This window comes from Phasianus colchicus, chromosome 3 (genome assembly GCF_987193195.1).
Source record: "Phasianus colchicus chromosome 3, bPhaCol1.hap1.1, whole genome shotgun sequence".
NCBI classification, from domain to species: domain Eukaryota; kingdom Metazoa; phylum Chordata; class Aves; order Galliformes; family Phasianidae; genus Phasianus; species Phasianus colchicus.
In genome coordinates, this window is record NC_143438.1 from 10,261,651 (window position 1) to 10,273,618 (window position 11,968).

The window sequence follows — 11,968 nt, forward strand, 5'->3', positions numbered from 1 at the left end:
CAGTTATGCCCCTGTTCCAGCACTAGCTGAAATAATGAGGAGAGATCTCTACAGGCTTCAACAGACTGAGGATGAAACCTCTAATTTCCTGGATGAGACTTTTTGAAGCAGCGCATCGCAGTGAGCTGCCCTGTGGTATGAGCGAGTTTTGACTGGAGAAAGTGAAATGGAACGTTCCTCTTGCAGATCAGAAGCCTTCTGTTCTCACCTCCAGCAGAGAGGCCTATCACTGAGGGAGGCAAAGCCATGTGTGAACTTCCTAGGTGATTTTGCCTTGTGTTACACCTTTGTTTGGCCCATACTTAATTCTTCATTGAAAATACAGTACAAGTTTAATGGCCCCAAATAAATGTACTTGCTCTGGTGACTGAAAACCCTATTAATAAAGAAAAAAATAGTAAGCATAATCCCTCTGACTTATGACTATACTTTTCATTTCTTGCACCTTTCTCAAATTGGATAACCAAGCTAATTTCATCTTTATTTGTGGTTCAGTTTCACTGGGGGAATTTAGTTGCAAAGGCAGAAGCAGGGAGGGGACGGAGATGTGAATGAAAAACAGCTGCTGACAATGGAACTTCTTAAAAAACAGAAAAAAAAGAGGCATTTTCTGCAACTCTTTTCCTATCACTGCCTAATTTGTGGCAAATCAGAAACTCATTCCAATAGATGAAGATGACAATGTCAGAAAACTCTCTTTGTTTTGAAGGTCACAGGAAGATGACAATGATAGCAACGGGAGAGCCCAGGGTCCCTCTACAAAAGGATGTCTGGTTTGTTGGGATTTATTTATTTAATCTATTTTTAAGATTTATCCTTAATGAAAACCTTGGGTGAAATTCAGTTTGATAAAATCTACTTCAAATTAACATTTTGGCAAAAATATTGTCTGTGTTATCATTCTTACCACATACATCTGATTGCTTGTCAGGCCGATTTGAGGCTCTTTCCGCAGATACAAATTGTGCCAAAACAAGAAAGTCTTAATTAGCTATGCAGCCTATTGTGTAAGCAATCCAAGCCCAAAACACAATATTACTCTTTTCCTTAACCCTATAAAATTCATTAGAAAGTCCAAATTTGCATGTTTCAAGTTAGATCACGCTCCCATGGAGTCTGGGCTGTGATACGTTGGTACCAAAGACAAGATGTTCCTTTCTGCATAATGCCACTCCACAGAGAGGCACAGGCTAACAGAACAACCACCACCAAGAGGGGAATGGCATCAACAGCCAGATGGGAGCACCACACATTCAAGAGTCATCTTGTTCCAGAGGCAGCACCATACATGTACCAACCACATCTCAGCAGTGCTAAGATGCTTCCCCCCAAGGCACACCCAGAACTTTTTAATGAGAGAAGGCTCCCTTGTAAATATACAGCAAGAGACACTGTAAACCTCAGAATCAAGCTCAGAAGTGAGTAAACTGTTCATAGGAAATCACTGTCTGTATTCTTTAACATCCGCCTCAGTTGGGCAGATACCAACCTTTGGATATATGTTGTTGAAATAATTAAACATATAACTGTCTGCATATTTTGTCCTATAGATCAGTTGTGAGCAGACTCCGTAAGCATTTAACATTCAAAATTCAGACTGTGCTGATTAGTCCTGATTGAAGAAAATCAAGCAGTCCTGCTGTATTTGAATGATTAATTCCAGTTTTTGGGGAAAAAAATGCTAATGTTTATTATTAATTCAGAATTTGCTTTTTGAGGACTACTGTGTGACATTTGCCTTTTCTTAAAAAAAAAAAAATCCACAGCACTCTCACCAGTAAGTCAATTTGCAGAAAGTAAACAAAAGGTGGATGTACTCCAGTAGCTTCTTGCAGAAATGGGAATCCATTTTTTACAAGATTTTTCTGCAACACTTGCTCTGACTTCTGGTTCTTCAGGCAAGTAATGAATCCATGCTGATGAGCTGTGGACAATTTGCTGAGATGGAAAGTCAAAGTGTTCTGAAGTGAACTTTTTTGGTCTGTCTTGTCTAAGATCAGATCAATGAATGCAGAAAAAAAAACTATAGACTTGGGGTCTTCCATTTAACTATTTTCTGAAGAATATCTTGAAGATGTCCTCTCTGTTTCTTAAGATGAAAAGCCTTTTGAACTCCACTGTCACTTCAGTGCCAGTAATGAGATCAAAATGAAGGGTTTCTTGCTTGTTATACCTCCAACCAGTGTAAGCCTGCAGGAATATCTGAGACTATCTGATAATCTCCATTCTCTTTGTTTTCCCTGGTGGCAGATACCCTCTCCACCCTTAGACAATGCTGTCGTCTGATGTATTTGTAAACCCAAAGCCAAGAAAGAATGCTCTAGAAAAGAAACCTGCTAAATTGCAAGCAGCAGTTTAGATATCCTATCACTAGCCAAATCTGTAGCCAACTGCATCGAGTTGTTACAGCAAAATGCACATCAGATCCCGCTGATGCTGAAAGTATCCACTGTAGGTAAACCACCCTGGGGAAAGCATGAGATCCCTTGGAAAACAGCATTCCAGCAAAATCAAAGCATATCAAAGTCATATCAAGATGTCACTATTCGCTCATGATTTCTTTTGGAAATAACATTAGGAAGTGAACTCTGTCAATTCTAGATGACACTTGATCAGCTTGAACAGCACTGGTGTTCTCTCTTCAAAACAACCTCTGCTTCACTTTTCAGTGTTGCAATCCCTACCTATACCCACAAGAAAAAGAGTGGGAAGGAAATGCTTGAGCTGTTTTTGTTATTATCTCGGTCAGTAATTGTGCAATTTGGGCACGTTATTCCAAATAAGCAGGAACCATCCAGAGTAACATCCCCAGCAATGTTGGTGGGTACGTGGGAGAGGGATGAGCAAACGGAGCAGCTGCCTTTGGGGAGATGGATGATGTCTCCTATCATGGTCTCTGCAAGGGATTCTCCAGCAGCTGTTATACTGCTCCAAACACAGGAAAGGGGACTCGGGAAAATTAGTTGGCAATCGATGCTGAGAAACACAGATCTGCTATGATTTCTGCTTCGGATGGGGAAACCAACCGAAGCTCTTCTGCTTCTGCTCTTCAAGCAGCTGTGCTCCATACATGCACAATCTGCATGTATTTTATCTCACTTGTCCAGGAGGAGGACAGGGAAAGAGGAACATACTTACAGACATGCAAAGCCTGTGTTTGCTTCATGAGAAGAGCGAGACAAAGTCAGGCAAGAAAAAGAACAACAACAGCAAAACAAAATTGGCAGAGCAGAAGGACAGCACCATGTGAGCACGCACCCACTCACCAAAACACAGCTGGCCGGAGTTATTTTTAGGCCTGTTCTAACAGGGTCCCTTTAAATTTAACTGGCTTTTGTCAGCCTGGACCACAGAGCTGGCATTGTTTAAGGGAGATGTATTATTTTTGGCCATGAATCACAGCGCTCGCTCAGGAGCCTTTTCACGCAAGCCACTGAGAGGCTCTGCTTTCATGGCAGCAGATTATTGCTGAAAAGCTAATCACCAGGTATGGCCACGGGCTTCAAAATCTGCACGTCAGGAGCAAGCTATCAAACAGCTTCCTGGAGCTGTCAGCCTTGCGATCTCATTGCCGTTAATGAGAGTTTATGCAGCTAAATCATCTCTTTCCTATAGGCGTATATAAGCACAGCGCAGTGCCTTGCATCTGCAGGCTGGGCTGCTCTGTGCCACGTGGGGTGTCCCTGGTGGCACTGTGCTAAACACGGGCATCCCTGGGGAGCGACGGCGGTAATCGCGGGCTGCGGCCGGGAGGGAGATGCTGGCAGAGGAGCTGTGGGAGCATCGTGAGGGAGGGCGAAGCACCAGGGGACTGCTAAGCAGGAGGGGAAAAAAAAAAATAAAAAAATGAAAGGAGAGTAGTTTGTTTTTCTGCTGTATTCCCAAGGACGCCTGGTCTCTAAAGACAAATTGTCCTGAACAGCTGTGAGCTCATCCGGGGCTGGGGATCTGAGCATCCCCAGGCCTGGATGGGCTCACCTATGGGGCAGCCCTGGAGCACTGCAACCCCTGGGATTGCTGAGCACCTCACAATACTCAGGGAAGCAAAATAAAACCGTGCTCAGTGTTGGCTGGGGATGGGTTTAGGAGATGATTTGCAGCTGTTGCACAAGAGCAGCAACCTCTGCAGGCACCAGCCCCTTCTGAGCACCCCAGGGACTGGAAGACAAAGCCCCGAGGAGGGCCTTGCTCTGTGCAACCAAATCCTCATGCTGAGCAGTCCCAGTTGCTTCTGGCTTCCCTCAGTTGTGCACACTCGAGAACAGCCATTGCAGAACCACAGGAATAGCCACATCATGACATGTGTGAAAATGAAACAATGCAAACGTTTTTTAATTTTTTTTTATTTTTGTTAGGTCTGGGGATTCTCCTTTGCTCTAAATAAAAATAGAGAAGTGAAAGGGGGAGGGGAAAGTACACACCCTGCATTTCTGATGTTGGCATAAAGTGACGCATTTACTCATTCTCACTGGGGAACTCCACGCTCTTCCTCTTTCTGCAAGGATCAACCCCAGTGTCACAACACCTCCAGATACAGCTCCTCTCCATATGCCTTGTGGCCTGACACCATCATAACCAGTATCCCCAACCCAAAAGTCCCAAGAGATGGGGAAGGATGTGAGCAGCATGGCCTGCACCAGGCTTCAGATGCCCTCAGCTCTAGGAGGGAAGCCCAGCAGGTGCTCAAGGAGGGCTGAAAGCTAAAGCAGAGTGAGGTCAGATGGTTGTTACTTTCTCTGGAGGAAAGATTTCTGTGCTGTTCACCCCCTCATGACACTTCTTCACCCATTCCAGCATCCTCTCTGTAAAAACATATCATCCTCTGGGACCTCTGGGTAGCTGACCCACTTAAAAAACTTACACTGCACGTAACCACCACTAACTTAATAAGGAACATTCTCTCCAAAACAAACATGTCAGGCCAATAAGCTTTGAGCAGCTTCCAAGCAAGGCTTACCAAAACTCAAATGAAATCAATGACAAAGCATGCCTATCTTCTGCTTTCCCCCCCCCCCCACTTCTCCACATCTGGGGAAAAAAGAAAAAAAAACCCAAACAGGTTTGTCCTCAGTGAAAGATTCCACCAGAAGCAAGGAGAGATAGGATTACCTTGAGGGAACAAAGCCTCATTCATTAGGGGTAACAGAGTGATCTGTATGAAGAGAGAGGAAGAGCTTGATTACCATTAACTACTATTTCACCTCAACAGTTGAGCAAGGAGAGTCATCAGTCTGCCACTGAGGGCTGTAACAAAACTGCAGTGACTGAGGAAGAAGGATTAAATGCATTAATGCAGAGCAAGAGTCCTCGTGGCAGCTGGTAGGACCCCCTGATTTGGGGAAAGGACCAGAGGTAATAGGACAACAACAGTGACTCGCACAGCAGTTCTTTACAGCATATTGAATCCCCAAGAAGCCCAGATCCCTTTCCCCAGTGTTTCATTCAAATCTCAACACGCTGCACTGTGCCTCTCTGCTTGTTCACAGCAGACAACCACCACTGGAAACTATTTCTCCTGCCCCTAAAAACCTAACTGGCTGGAAAATGACCAAAGCAAGAAGAAAAGATGCCTTCTAATGATTTCCCACAACTTTTTGACAAAGTCTGTGCTGCTGATGCTTTGTGATTTTCACTGGAGACCAGTTACACAACACAGGTACTAAGCAGCACACTGGAGATACACTGGACTTGCTCAACATTTCCATTCATTCTGCTTTAGTCAGTGCCATAATCAAAACAAATAAACAAACTGCAAGTTAAATGCGACCTCTGAGTCAGAAGAGTCCAATAGCAGGGTGTCATACCAAAGCACAATTCAGAAAATCTCCTTCCTCCACCATTGAGCTGCTCTGTTGTAAATGAAGCAACCCAGGGAAGACTCATCAGCAGGTGGACAAAATAATACATCTATACACATACATGTATTTAAATACAGGGATTCCAAGAGACAGAATTCCCCTCCCCACTTCACCAAACCAGTCCTTGATTCTAAACCAGCAGCATTCACAACATATCCTCCTTTAGAAGGAGAGCACCCAAAGGCAACAAGGCACTCATAGCTGCTGCTGCTGACAGCTACCTGCTTGCACAGATCAGCTGCTACATTTGAAAAGCAGGACAGCTGGAAGAATCATACTCCAGCTTCCTGAAAGCTGCGTGCTCTCTCCTTTCGATTTCTTGCTATTTTCATCTGCATACTTTCTTTCTATAGATTGTAGGATATTTTTCATTCCTTGCCTTCATCTTTTTTTGCCTGCTAAACTTCTCTCCGTGGCCTAAATGCAAAGCTAACCACTGAAGCTCACAAAGTGAAGGTGAATTCAGTGAGACCAATTAGAATGGAAGGCTTTTTTTGTCATCGCTGCAGAAATACGTTTCAAACACATTTTTTAAAAGTCTGCATGTGTCGCACAGACTGAGGTGGCAAGCCAGATTTGCAACAGCAATCCCCAAAAACATCAAGATGCCCAGATCACTGCACTGAAACAGTTCAAAGAGCTTGCCTACATCTGTTTTCTCCATATTTTCACAGTGTTTGACCTTTTTTGCCCCACCATATATCTGGAACAAGTACAAATAAGTAATCAGGGTATCCCATTTTCTGTGCATTCAGAGTAGCCATACTCTGAAGCACAAGACAACTGCTGCAGCCCTAAAGAAAGGCTCAGAATTTGCCTGCTGCTTCCCACTGCACTAGGCTTGCTGATGAGGGCTGTTACTGTACCTCTGCAAGAGGGAGGTGCTGCTGGAATGGCTTCTGCAAGTCCAGCATCACGGTGAGTGTTGTGGAGACACTGGCAAACCACAAAGGTGAGTTCTGAGCAAGAAACAGTTCTGGAATTTTAGCATCACCCAGCTCAGCTTTTTTTTTTTTTTAAAAAAAACACTGCTCCACACTGATAACGTTACTCCTCCAGAGAGGAGGACATGCTTGTGAACACCTGCACAAGGGAGCTTCTGCCACCAAAGCCAGGGGAATCATGCCAAACGGAGCCCAAGAGCACAGGCAAGCTTCTGGCTTTGAGCATCAGCGCACACCACCTACGTTTTCCACTGTGCTTTCTGTACACATGCTGGGCTGAACTCCAGGGATTAATTTACCACCCACTAGGCAGTTTTGCAAGGGAGGAAGGGATCAAAGGCTCGTTCAGCACCACGAGGCCGTCACTAATGACGCAGAAGCCGATATTTCCTCTTGGCAGCCCAGGGCATAGAGAGAAGTGGCACTGGTGCCTCATTAGGTGGCACCAGCACTCCTCTCTGTGGGAGCTGGCACTGCCCAGCTTCAGCCTCAGCCAAATTCCAGCTGGGCTCACACAAGGCTGGTGTTAATGGTACCCAGCAACAGCCTCCTCCAGTCTCACCCACGTGAATATAGGCAATGCCACTACAGTGGGGCATGGGTTGGCAAGAAAAGACAAGTCAAAACCATTGTCTTTTCACCAATTTCCACCTCTTACTTTGGGATCAGAAGCCCTGAACGATTTGTCCAGGAGCACAGGTTTCCTTCACAGCAGGAGTCACAATGCTTTCTCTTTTTAAAGGGCTCCACAATATGCAAGCAGAAAGCACTGCTACGGATCACTCCCAGGTCTAAACTCAAACAACAGAAGAAAGCTTCTGTAGAAAACAAGGAACAAGCTCTGTCCTGCAGGCTGCAGATGAACTCAAACTCACTGCCAAATACAGGAAGCTTTCAGCTGCGTGAATGGTAAACAGTAGAAAGAGCTGATAACCAGCATCTTGAATTTGGCAGGGGCAGGTTTCTTGATTTTTTCTCCACCCCCACTTTCAGGAAGGAAGAACACAAGAAAATTTCAAGTATATGAAACAGAAAGCCAACAGCAAAAACCACTGCCCCTCCAGCAGCTCTCCAGGAGACAAAGATCTATGGACAACCTCAGATTTCATTAGGAACCTAAAGCACACAGACCAAGAAATCTCAGGTCCCTCAGAAGTAGTGAAGCATTCATGAGCCATGTTTCCAGAGGACTGCAAAAAGGATCATATCAGTACAAGAGTTTTGTAGCAAACGGCCTATCCCAAGCTCGGATTCCTCATAGGTAAATCTGATTATCTACCAATAGCCAAGTGAAGTGTTGAAAAAGCTGGAGGCACTTTTACTCAGCCCTGAAAATAGCCATAAGGAAAAGAAGAATGCCAATGTGCTCCATCTAACAAAGCCAGCAGCAACAACAACATTAAGGTGGATTTTGTCAATAAGGATGGAAAAAAATATATTTTTGTTTGTTTTCTCTCCTTTTCCCTAAACCAAGTCAATTCCTACATGAAATAACCTTAAAAAGTTATAGCAACAGCCTGCCTTGCAAGCAGCAACAGCAAGGTGCTCTTTGAGAAGCCACCCTTGCATTGACTCAATCCACAGGACTGTGATGCAGCGCAAGAAGCAGGCAGGTCTGGGCAGAAAGAGGTAAGTCCAGCTATTCCCTCCTTCTCTAAGCTTGCAATCAGAGAGAGCAAGACTGAAGGAGGAGACAATGCACTCTCACTGTCACCTCAGTCACTCTGTGGAGCCTTCTCCTCTCTGGGCTAACAGACCCAGCTCCCTCAGCTTGTCTTCAAAGGAGAGGTGATCCAGTCCTCTGATCATCTTTGTGAGCCTCCTCTAGACCTGCTGCCAGAGCTCCACATCTTTCTTGTGCTGGATGAAGTTCTCCACATAGGACCTCACAAGGGCAGAGTAGAGGGGGACAATCACCTCCCTCTCCCTGCTGGCCATGCATCTTTTGATGCAGCCCAGGATACTGCTGGCTTCCTGGGTTGCAAGCACACACTGCTAGCTTACGTCCAGCTTTTCATCCACCAGGATCCCCAAGTCCTTCTCTGCAGGGCTGCTTCTCCCAACCTGTATTTATATCTGGGATTGCCCCAACTCGAGTGCAACACCTTGCACTTGGCCTTAAAGCAGAAGAGATTTTAATCCCCTAACTCCTACCTAATGGTTCCGAAACACAAGAGATGTGGGAGGCCTGGCTGTCAGTGAAGACCAAGGCAAAGAACTCACTGAGTACCTCAGCCCTCTCCATATCTGTTGAAGCCTGTTCTCCCTTCTTACCTTTGCTGGAAATATTTCACTGTAATGTCATAATTTTCATTCATTTAACACTGTCACAAGTGTCAAGTTATTGTTACTCAGGAAGAGTTGTTTCTGTATCACAGTGACATTTCATTGAGCAGCGTGAATAAATGCACAGCTTAAACACCAGTGCAACTCACTGTATTGCACAGACTGAAGTCGGGGCACAGACACAAATAAAGCCACCTGCTGCATTCAGCTTCTGCCAGCACACCAATTGTCACCACAGGACCAAAAAACCCCTCTGGACTTTGACAACATCGAACTAGTTTTTAAAAACCATTCAGAAGAAGCCTAGCAAGGTGAGATAAATTACTTCCTGTCCTGGCCTTAAACATCCATATGAATAAAATCTCACAGAAGGCAAGGATGAGAGGCCCGTGCAGAAGGATGCATGATGTCTATCAACAGTTGAATTGTTCTGCTTTCCATGAGCAGCAAGTAGCAGTTGTAGCTCTAAAATTTGGGGAGTGAGCAGTGTCTCAGAGTGTTTGTTTTTTATCGGTTGTAGCTATCGCTGCCATGCAATAAGACAAAGCCCTCGGCCCAGATTAGCAGTTAGAGCATCTTTACATTTGTCATTCACACAGCTGTGAGGAAAGAGCTGGAAAACTCAGACCCCTAGAAGCTACTAAAGCCCAAGACAAATAAAATCAGAAAGAATTAAGTCTCATGATTTACACTAACCGCATGATTTCCAGAAGCTTGCCTCAGGATTTGAGGATGCTTGGAGCAAACCACACCAGGCTTGCAATTTTGTCAATTATGCTTCATTTTGAATGTCAGAACAGTTACAGAATTGTTTCTGTAACCGTTATTACAAACATCCCCAAGGATATAAAGCTCAGGCAGACTACTTCTACATGCTAAAAAGCTTTCTTGGCTAACATTCATCAGACGGTGTATCTTTACACAAACCCCTACAACACCAACAGCTACCAGAACACAGCTGAGATATGCTCTATTAGCTCTGGAAACGCTCACATAAAATACAAAAGATGCCACAGAAGGGCAGCCATGGGTCCTGCTTTAGGGGATGCTATCTTCAACACAAGCCAGCTTACGACAGCAATAAATTAATGATGAACAACTTATGACATTCAAGCCTAGGATAACAGAATTGCATTGAGGACAAAAACAGGCAGCAGAAAATTAGAAGAAAAACTGTACTTACCTCTCCCTTCATACTTTGTTCACCCAATAAAATCCCTCTGATAGGAGCAAGTTCCATTTTCACATCACTCACAGATTCTTAGAGCATGCCTAGGAAAGAAACTAGGCACAAAGACCCAGCTTGGATTTCACATCCTCAAAACCTTTCCTGTGTGGCTTGCTTGGTTTTGAGCCCTTCCCTCCCACCTGCCCTTAGTGGCATCCACCTGCTGGCAATTTCCTGCTTAGCCTTATCAATGGAGGCATCTCTGGCAGAAAGCAAAACTTGCCAGTGTAAAGTATAATAAGAAAGGCATCTCACCAATTGCTAACCCACGAGAAAACAGGAATGTTTGTTTCTATCAACAGAGGCAGCTTTCAAGTCCCTGCATGGAGTCTTTTCTGTGCGTTACACCTTGCAGCCCATTTGAGTACAGAATCACACAAACGCATCATGGAGGTGAGGGCTCATCACTCCCTGTTTCACTCTCAATACAGACAGGCTGAGGTGTGAACCAAGCACTGCATGGTAACAACATGCTTAATAAGAGGAGTGCCTGGGAGCCTGGAGGTACTGTGCAACCATTGGAGGCACACTGTTTGCATCTCAAGCAGACATGTTGGTCTATGATAGTACTCCTACCTGAACCATAACAATTATAGAATCACAGAATGGTTTGGATAGGAAGGGACCTTAAAGCCCACCCAGTTCCAAACCTGTGTTGTGGGCAGGGCAGCCACCCAGCAGATCAGGCTGTCCAGAGCCCCATCCAACCTGGCCTTGAATGCCTCAGCAAAGGAGCACTGACAGCTTCTCTGGGCAACCTGTGCTGGTGCCTCGCTGCTCTCTGAGTAAAGAGTTTCTAATGAGTGATTGAAGGCCATTTCACAGCAAAGCCAGGTAAACTGGCTTAACTCTCTCCCCTAGAAGAGAGTATGAGCAGAGGGCATTTTGCATACGTAAGGTGTTTCACAGCTCTGGTTAGTCATTACTGTCCTTTAACCACATTATTGCACCAAGTGGGAGCCCCCAGTTTCCTTCAGCAAAAATTCAGCTATCACTACTCAAACCAGATGAGCCCCTGCAGCATACTGGGAGCATTAATGCATTCATGTAATTCAGCTGCACACGTGAGCTGGGATGTGGGACCAAGCAGATGGATAATGGGATATCCTCTGCCGATCCTGTCTGCTCTGCAGCTGTGCTAGATATGCCTACATCCTCATGTGCTCCCTCTTTCTTCTTCGTCTTCAACCCTTGCAAAAAAAAAAAAAAAGTTTTGGGTTGAATTTTCTGTTCCACTGAACTTTGAATAGATGTTTATCCCAGTGGGGAGAAGGCATAATGTACTGTTTTTCCAGTGTATTTCCTCCCTGCATTGCACTGGCAGCACAAGAAGACTCTGTGAATCACGGTGTGTGAGGCTTCAGACGTACCTGGCACTCATCCTTCCTGTGTGATTTTTCTGCATCTGAACTACATTCCGTAGCTATGCTGAAGGATACGGATCCTGCTTCTTGTAGACTGGAAAACAAAGCAGATGGTCTCAGTCTGTGGGACAGGTGTCCACATCAAAAAACTGTCACCATACTTGACACTTTCTCAGCCCTACCGGCCACGATCTTCCAGAAAAGAAAAACATACCTTGCCATTTTGCATATATTTACATTTATTTGCATGAATTCAGGAACGTGCTGAGCAAAAGCAGACGCCTTCCT